Below are 9471 nucleotides of genomic sequence, written 5' to 3' on the forward strand. Positions count from 1 at the left end.
GAACTGGTTTGCTTATTATTCATTTGCACTTCTTAATAGTAGCCAATTAGCCTCCTCCTCACAGTTTTCTTCTCTCATTGTACAATAATTAACTTTTGCATGAGAGAAGTTTCTGTGCTGAATGTATGCCCAGTGAATGTATGTACTCTTCCTAATTATTTTCTCACTGTTTATTTCAAAGTAAGGTAAAAGTAAAACAAAACAGGAAAAAAAAAAAAAAACAACAAACAATCACAACCAACAAAAAGAAAAAACAACCAAAAATTTTAATGAGGTAAGGCAGAAGACAAAACTATAAACAGCCTTTAATATGCAGAAAAATTCAGGCTACTCTCTGCCTGAGAAATAGAAATTTTGAAGGGCTGAATGATGGTGCATTCCATAGGTGTTTTATGTGGTTGATAATTCAGTTGGTCCTTGTACCTAAAAACATTTCTCTTTTAATACTGATGGGAAAAAAAAAAAAAAAGCTCAATTGCAGACTTTTTTACCACTTACCACTTTTGGCAAATTTAGGTGTTTCTGTGATTCAAATTTTTGTTGATATCGTTTATTTGAAACTCATTACTTACATCTCTAGGGCATGATCTGAGTAAATTTACAAGTAAAACAAGTGATTATAATAAAGAATTTTGAACTATTATAAAACGTAATGTTTAAAAATGGGCTCTTTCAATGTTTGACAAAATATATTTCTTTTTCTAGCTTTTGGGACAGAACAATGCCAGTTTGCCAATATTGTTGTGGGGAAAAAAAAGAAAAAAAATAATCAGATAACATGCCTTCACTGTCCAATACTATTGAATAAAGATGAACTTGAGAGCAGGGAATATTTTCCCATCCCCCTCTAGACCCTATCATGTTAATAAAAAACTAAAATAAATAACTAGTATTACAGATAAACTAAGCATCCCCTACCAGACCAGCTCCACTAAAGGTTTTTGGAACTTCTATATTTGCAAATGTGAGATACATATGCATGCAAAACATGACATCTATATAGGGAATACAATAGTCTTGAGGCAATATCCAAGTTATTTTCCATATACTTGAATTTCCATACTGTGAATCACAAATGGGTTGGCTCCACTTCTCTGTTACTAGTGTGGACTCTCTTATTAAGTCAAGGTATTTTAAGAACATTTGGCCAACAGCCTTTTGGGATGAGCATGAACTGGATGAGCATGGATTTCCAGAGATGTACTATGCTCTACAAATAATTCTAGCATATAATCTAATAAATATTCTATTACAGACTCTCCTTTGATCTCCAGTAGTACTGATATCAGGATGACAAAGGAACACTCATGACTTAATAGTTAAAATTTACCCAATACATTTTCCAGTTCCTTACTTAAAGTTTTCTTCAATGTGGCTGGAAACTGCATAAGGAAAAAAAACAAACCACAAACTGACATTGAGTAGTTGGAGGGTTTTTTAATGTATCAATGTTGAGATTGCACTGGATATTAGCCAGTCAGCCTCCATTTACAATTTATATTTGTGTTGCAGACAACTTCAGTAAAGTTGCTGCTAAAATTTGTAATAATACAGCCTTTTTTGGTATCAGTCTGCAGTACTTTTATGTTTCCCTAAGGAGAATCAGGAATACAGCTACAATTATATGCAGTTGTATGTGTAGGAAAAGAGAGGAGACACACTCTTAAAACCTTTCCTTCCCTGCTGATATCCCCTCCAGACAGAAGAACATGCTCTGCTTTCTGTTAGAGACCTAATATAAAAAGCAGTCCTCCTCTTTCTTTATAAATTGGCATCCTTTTACTTCTTGCTCTAGTTTATTGTTTCCTGAACTTTTTGTTTCCATCTTCATTCACACAATTTTAGCTTTCACTGGTCTTCTGACTGCTGTGCTAGAGTTAGCAGAACCTGCAGCTAGTTAGCTCTATTTCTCACTTCAAATGGACAACCAAGTCAACATGAGAAAATAAAAGAGAACAAAGAAAAGTGGCAAGGATGACAACAAGTAGAGATAAAAGCAGATAAAAAAAAGAAAAAGGAAGATGAAGACACAAAAAAGGAGGCAGCAAATTTTGTTTCAGATGAAAGAATAAGGGGGCATGTTATTTTGGAAATATTTGTCAGTATTTCTGAATATTTTAAAACCTAGAAGTTTCAGATGGACAAGATTGACATATGGAATGAAGGAAAAATCCAAAAGATATTTCAATCTCTTTGCTCTTGATTTACATCTGGCCAAGCATAGGATAAAACCTAAACAATGTCAGGAAAAAGAAATGCTAGCTTGATTGTTCCTGGAAAACACTTGCCTTTTTGTACATGGGCTTTTCCTAGAAGTCTTTTCTCCCCCAAAACAGCAAAAGGTTTGGTTTTGTTTTATTCAGGAAAGGTGATTTTTTTGTTTTTTTCTGTTGTTTACTTTTCAAAAGGACTATCCCATTGAAGCTGCCAAGTAAATTCTGGGGAAAGTAAGTTAATCAGTATGAAACGTTTGTTAGCAAACCTCTCTGATAGTTCATTATCTGTTTTCTACTATCAGTCACAATATGGATATCACTTTTTGTTCTTCACACACACAACTCAATTAATTTAAACAAATAATGAGATAAGAGTAAGATTTATACACTAAAAACCAGAATTTTCTTTTTCTGCCCTCAGGTTTTAAATTGATGAATAAGTTTCAATGAAAGTATTCTTTTTCCAGACCTGTAAAACTAAGAAAAATCTCTTTCCCATCAAAAGTAAAGCCACAGGCACCAAATATGCATTCTAGAAGTTAAATTTGAATTTTAAATACCTTGTTTTACAGGCACTTTTTTTCCTTTTTTTTCTTTTCCTTTTTTTTTTTTATAAATAGTATTTTCTTGGCTATTGTAACATCCCTAAGGCTTTGGTTTATGAATGTTTTTCATTTATCTAGTTATTTCTTACAAAGATATATGGGAAGCTCTCAATAAAACACTCTGTAGGACTAGTTCACAAACACCAATGTTCTTTTTTCTCAAAACTGAAAGCTTGCCTCTGTTTTCTCTTATAATCAGAGTAGCTGTAATCCTCAAGCTCAGAGTATTCTCCTTTACAGCTCTGCCACTTGGTTGGTGATATCACCAGGATCACCAGGGTATATACCACAAAGGTGCTGTTACTAATGCTTCAGTATTCTTTGCCTGAAATATGTCTACGAAATCTAATTTTATCAATTTATTGTTCCAGGCTGATGTCAACAGTCTAATAGTTGCATCCAGTACATATGAGCCCAGGTGACAGTGCTCAAACAAACAAAGCAAAGTTGAGTGTTTTTATACTTTGATATTTGAGAGTCATAAAAAGCTTTCTAAATCCAGAACAGCTGTGAAATTATCAAAATAAAATCAAGAACAAAAATTAGATACACTAAGGAATGACCTGTGGATTTAAACCCAAGGTGATAATTTTTGCTCCCTAAGGTTCCCAACTCTCTGAAATACTGATTCTAGCTGCAGTCAGGGGAGTTTAAGAATAAAATATGATTTTAACAGCTGGTTTCACTGAATTAAATTAAATCATTACCAGTTCAGCCCTTCTTTAGGCCATGTTTTCATAGTGTTTTATAAGCCAGTAGGACAGTTTCTGTCAGCACTGATTTAAAGACTCTGCCTACAATGCTGTCAGTTAAATACTGACAACATCTGACAAGGTAGCTGAAGTGTTAAAATTATTTCATAAATCAAAGGTTTTTATCTAGGTCTACAAACTGGGTGGGAAAGTAGACGAAGCTCAAAATCAAATTGAAGAGGACAATAACTTTCAATCTTCATAGTTTTCAAACTCTCTGCTGCTTGTCACAAAGAATCTTCCTCACATATTCCTCGCCTTTCAGGCTTATCTTACCTTTTGGTTTGGTTTGGTTAGTTTCCTTATTATTTTGGCTTCCCTTTTAACAAGTTGCATGGTAGTCCCTATCCTGTGTCACATCTCCTCTTCCTTTCTGTTTTCAACCAAAACTCTTGCTGTCACAGTGAAGGGCAGCTTTGATGAAAACAAAAGACTTAACTAGCAAACTTTAGGGTTTTGACTTGTTTTTCCTCATCTCTTATCTAATCTTTTATGTCCCTTTTCCACTGTTTAAGGAAATGCATATTCTTTAATTATATAGGAAAATGGCTACACTAAAGCCAAGTTTTATTAACTACCAAATAAATGTTGTTTCTGATTGACATGGGGAATTCTCATTGGAATGCTAATATGCCCTGGAAAAAAATATGGTCTTAAATTATAACCTCATGTGTAAAACAACAATAATCTGTTGAGAAAGAAAGAAGATATGCTCATTTCCTCCTTGCTAGCTGGTGATAAGATGACTTGTTTTGGGGTTTTTTGTAAATAACATTCAAACTTCCAAAAAAACTTGTCTAAGACAGACGTGATTATACACAGAGACCAGGGATCTCTGTAGGAAATAAAAAAAAAAAAAAAAGCTTATCTATAATCAAAAATAAAGCGATTCAATAGAAAATAACATTGCATAAGCCTTAAAATTCTATTTCCCTCTTTAGTTTGTTGGATTTGACTTTCTTTAATCTCTCAGGCTGTCATTTCTATCAATAAAAGTACTAGAATCTGCCAATTTTAAACAATTTATACACTATTCAGCTACATTTAAAACAAGTTTTCCAATGTACTGCAATGGAAATTTGTGAGTTTGCCTTGTTAAAACTCTTAAAGCCGCTATTAAGGGCACATTAGAGAGCTATATAGTACAGTCTGCAAAATCTAAATGCTGTATCCTGTCACTGCAAGAAGGCTTAGGCCAGATTTTTAATAGCCCAGTGGTGACAGTGCATATGCATCTAAGGACAATGCACATGCAAAAGAAGCTAATTAACATCAAACACTAATTAGTCCCTCAGTATTTAGCAATGAAGTATCAGCAGCTGTCGTAGATGCCATATGCTAATTAGCATTAATAAACTTCAGAAATAATTGTCTCCATTGTTCTGTGTCATAATACTCCCTTTAATTATACTTTGGAGAGCTTTGCCAATAAATGGTAGCAAGCATTGCATTGCAATGCTTGAAGTTTAATGAGCAATTTATGGCAACTTGTGGCAATAAAAAAAAGGATCTATATTAGAAAAGAAAAGATTAATATCAATTTTGTAAGTCTATAATTAATGTGTTGGTTTGTACCTGTGTACAAAAATTCTGTGAGATGGGAGTGTGATTATTTTTTGTTCTGCACGCTGCAATGTATACAGCAAAATAATAAAAAATGTGATGTCTTAGTGTAATAGAATTGGTTCACTGTTTCTGCATGCAAATTCTCCAAAACAACAGTTTTATATCTCACGCAAAAGTGTGTGAGCTATTATACTGGAGTGTTTATATTCAACTCTTGGTCTTTATGGTTGTTCAGAATTCCATTTTGTCTAATGGTGAGGAAAAAACAAGAATTGGTTTTGGTTTACTCTTATCAATAATGCGTTATCCATTATGAATATTTTTCCATAGATTTTTTTTCCATCACTGAAAAGCTGTAGGATTTTTAACTTTTTTTGTTGTGTGGTAGATTATTTTGTTTTGGTTGGTTGCTTTGGGCTTTTTGTTTGTTTGTTTGTTTTCATCAGAATACCAGCAAAATTGATAGGAGACATATGTTTAATAACCTGATACTCTGGAGATCATTTAGACTTGCCTGAATACTTACGGTGACCATTGTCAAAGACATCCAGCACTGCATTACAAGAAGTTCAATTTTCCATGAAATGATCCCTCCACACACACACTGCTCAATGTCTATATCTCCTGGTTTAAAGGATGTCAATAAATCTAAGTCATTCAAATATAGCAAGCATACCTAATATTTGAGCACATCTCCCACCAGGAAGTCCCAATGGGATGAAAATAGAAAAGCATGAAAGGGCACATAACAGACTACTGAAGGAGGCAAACAAACACCCCACTGCCAAAGGGACTGAACACTGTTGCCCTATTTCATAACTAAGCTCAGTCTAACCCAGTATAGTTTGACAGGTGATGGAAGCATATGTTTTGCAAACAGAGAACGTTGCTGTTCCACTGTTTACTGATTTGGTTTAAAAATTACCCACCTTCCTTCAACAGCTTGTTAGAAATATCCTGATGATAGAGGAGTTATAGAAGCAATTAAAAGGAAAATAAAAAAAGCAATTGATAAATCCATTAATGTTTAACAGCCTGATCTGAAGTTGCAATTGCTCGAGACCGTGACAGACTTTGTAAAAGATGATTTCCTCCAAGGAGAAAGATCATTAGCTCACAGAAATGACTAATGTTAAGAAGGGTTATTAGTCTATTATTTCTATCAGTGCAGAACCTAAGTATGAAGAATTCACCCATTGCATTAATGCCTATAAAACAAGTGAATTGTGGATGAAAGAGTGCATATGCTTAGGATAAGTACATGGTCCTATGAAAGCCTGCAATCTAAGTTTTGCAGCTGGGATGTGTATGAGGCAAAAAATTCAGTTATAGGTTGTGTTTGGACCTGAAATTTATGATTAAGAGCATCTGCAATCTCTATAAGAAACAAATGTACCTTCCTCACAGAAATAATAAGATTGTTAATAATGGAGAAAGAGGTCAAAGCTCTGGAACTTGACGTTTGACCGTGTAAACAAGTTTCTCTGTCATAATTTAAAGAAATTTGTTTTCCAGTTTACAATGATACTTGATTCCATATTTTCTCCCATTTTAAAACCATTTATTTGTTTCTGTACAGCTGTGAGAAAAGAAAGAAAGGAAAGAAGGAAGTGGTGGAAGGAAGGAAGTGGTGGAAGGAAGGAAGGGGTGGAAGGAAGGAAGGGGTGGGAGGAAGGGAGGGAGGGAGGGAGGGAGGGAGGAAGGAAGGGAGGAAGGAAGGGAGGAAGGGAGGAAGGGAGGAAGGGAGGAAGGGAGGAAGGGAGGAAGGGAGGAAGGAAGGAAGGAAGGAAGGAAGGAAGGAAGGAAGGAAGGAAGGAAGGAAGGAAGGAAGGAAGGAAGGAAGGAAGGAAGGAAGTGGCGGAAGGAAGGAAGTGGCGGAAGGAAGGAAGTGGCGGAAGGAAGGAAGTGGCGGAAGGAAGGAAGTGGCGGAAGGAAGGAAGTGGCGGAAGGAAGGAAGTGGCGGAAGGAAGTGGCGGAAGGAAGTGGCGGAAGGAAGTGGCGGAAGGAAGTGGCGGAAGGAAGTGGCGGAAGGAAGTGGCGGAAGGAAGGAAGTGGCGGAAGGAAGGAAGTGGCGGAAGGAAGGAAGTGGCGGAAGGAAGGAAGTGGCGGAAGGAAGGAAGTGGCGGAAGGAAGGAAGTGGCGGAAGGAAGGAAGTGGCGGAAGGAAGGAAGTGGCGGAAGGAAGGAAGTGGCGGAAGGAAGGAAGTGGCGGAAGGAAGGAAGTGGCGGAAGGAAGGAAGTGGCGGAAGGAAGGAAGTGGCGGAAGGAAGGAAGTGGCGGAAGGAAGTGGCGGAAGGAAGTGGCGGAAGGAAGTGGCGGAAGGAAGTGGCGGAAGGAAGTGGCGGAAGGAAGTGGCGGAAGGAAGTGGCGGAAGGAAGTGGCGGAAGGAAGTGGCGGAAGGAAGTGGCGGAAGGAAGTGGCGGAAGGAAGTGGCGGAAGGAAGTGGCGGAAGGAAGGAAGGAAGGAAGGAAGGAAGGAAGGAAGGAAGGAAGGAAGGAAGGAAGGAAGGAAGGAAGGAAGGAAGGAAGGAAGGAAGGAAGGAAGGAAGGAAGGAAGGAAGGAAGGAAGGAAGGAAGGAAGGAAGGAAGGAAGGAAGGAAGGAAGGAAGGAAGGAAACCTATCCATTTCAAAGCAAAATAAGGACATAATTATTTCACATGCAAACTTTGTTACAATGTGTTAACAGTATGTCCATCAAATTAAGTATATTGTGTATATTCATTCATGTTCACCTGCAGGAACAAATCAATAAGAAAAAGGCCTTAATAAAGATTTTTGTACATCTAAATAAGAAATAGGTTCCTTCATATCTTAAGAGATTTTCTTTAGAAATAACTGTTTTGCTGTGGCTTTGAAATGTCAAAAATAAAAACTATCTTTCAAAAAATGTCTTATTTATTCAGACCTGAAGGGGTTTTTTCCAGTAGTTTATACTTCAGTTTGTACTAACAAGGTGATTTATGCATTTGTACTGCATTTTATCCTTTATCAAAAGTTTAATGCAATCAGTTTGGGGTTTTGTTTCCATAAAAAGCCCCAGGGCTTTTGATAAAGCTTTTAACTGGAAACATTTCTATCTTTACTGTTTATCAAGGTTTTATGGCAGAAGTTAATATATTATGTAGGTAGTTGATTTAGATGTAACATAATTTTTCTCATTTTTTATTGATAAGATTATCTCTTCCTCAAAAGTTGATGTTTCCTCTTACTGTAAGATGTATCACAATGCAACATTTTTCTTGATTGTAAACATATTAAAAATATGAACGGATAATTCAGTGCTTCAATTTTCCCATTACTAATATATATAAAATCTAGACAATACCTAAGATTTCTTAGGGATTGTCAAAATTTTATTTTATTTTTATTTTATTTTATTTTTTTTATCATCTTAGTACACGGTCTGCTTAGCTTCTCATTTCTCCTATGCATCAGAAACCTTAGACATCTCATAAATGTGGACAAGGTGGACTACTTCCAACAGAAAAGATAGTATTAAACCACACTAGGGAAGGATCAGAACATACTTTAAGTTCTGTAGATTTTTGGGGAGGGAGCAGTATGAAAATAAAAATACTTTAAAAAATCTTAGCCCCAGTACAGTGAGAAACATGCTTGAAAGAATCTAAAATACCCCTGTTTGAACTTTTCATGTGTTTCTCTTCTTCAAACTACTTACATACCTAGGTGGATGAGATTCTGATCCAAGGTACATTCTGGCTGACTGAATTCCTAAGCAGTAATGCCATCTTTTCTTCACTACTCACTGGACAGATGAGGTCCACCCACATTTTTCCCTCCAGCTGTTACTTCAAGTGGCTAACAACATTTTCTAGACGTGTCTTCATGGAATTTAGGGCTTTGTCTCCATAAGAAAACAGTGACATTCTCTGGGAACACATTTGTATAGTGGTTATTTCCTCTACTGTAAGTATATCCACGCCTTGAACTTTGCAGGAAGCTCAGAATCAGACAGGATGAAGGGTGGCACAGCCTGCCCTGTGCCAACTTGTGGCCTCTGTGAATGTGGTTCTGCAGCATGTCTTCTGCTCTGGTTAGAGAAAAAAAGCAGTTTGTGTAAACCAAAGTGATCTGTGATATATACCAAAGCAGAAGGACAGCTGACAAGTTTGGTTGGAAAAGACATCTCAATCAAAATGAGAAATGCAAGGCAAATACATTCTAAGAGTCTGCAAGTCTAACCTGTTTTCTATTGTTCTCTACTGGATTCACATGGTCTATACCTAAAAGTCAGAGCACGTTGCACATATGAAAATTATGAAATATTCATTCTCCTGTTAATTTCAGACAATCTCTATCATATTTCTCCCTA

The sequence above is a fragment of the Passer domesticus genome, chromosome 1 (assembly GCF_036417665.1).
Source record: "Passer domesticus isolate bPasDom1 chromosome 1, bPasDom1.hap1, whole genome shotgun sequence".
NCBI lineage: Eukaryota > Metazoa > Chordata > Aves > Passeriformes > Passeridae > Passer > Passer domesticus.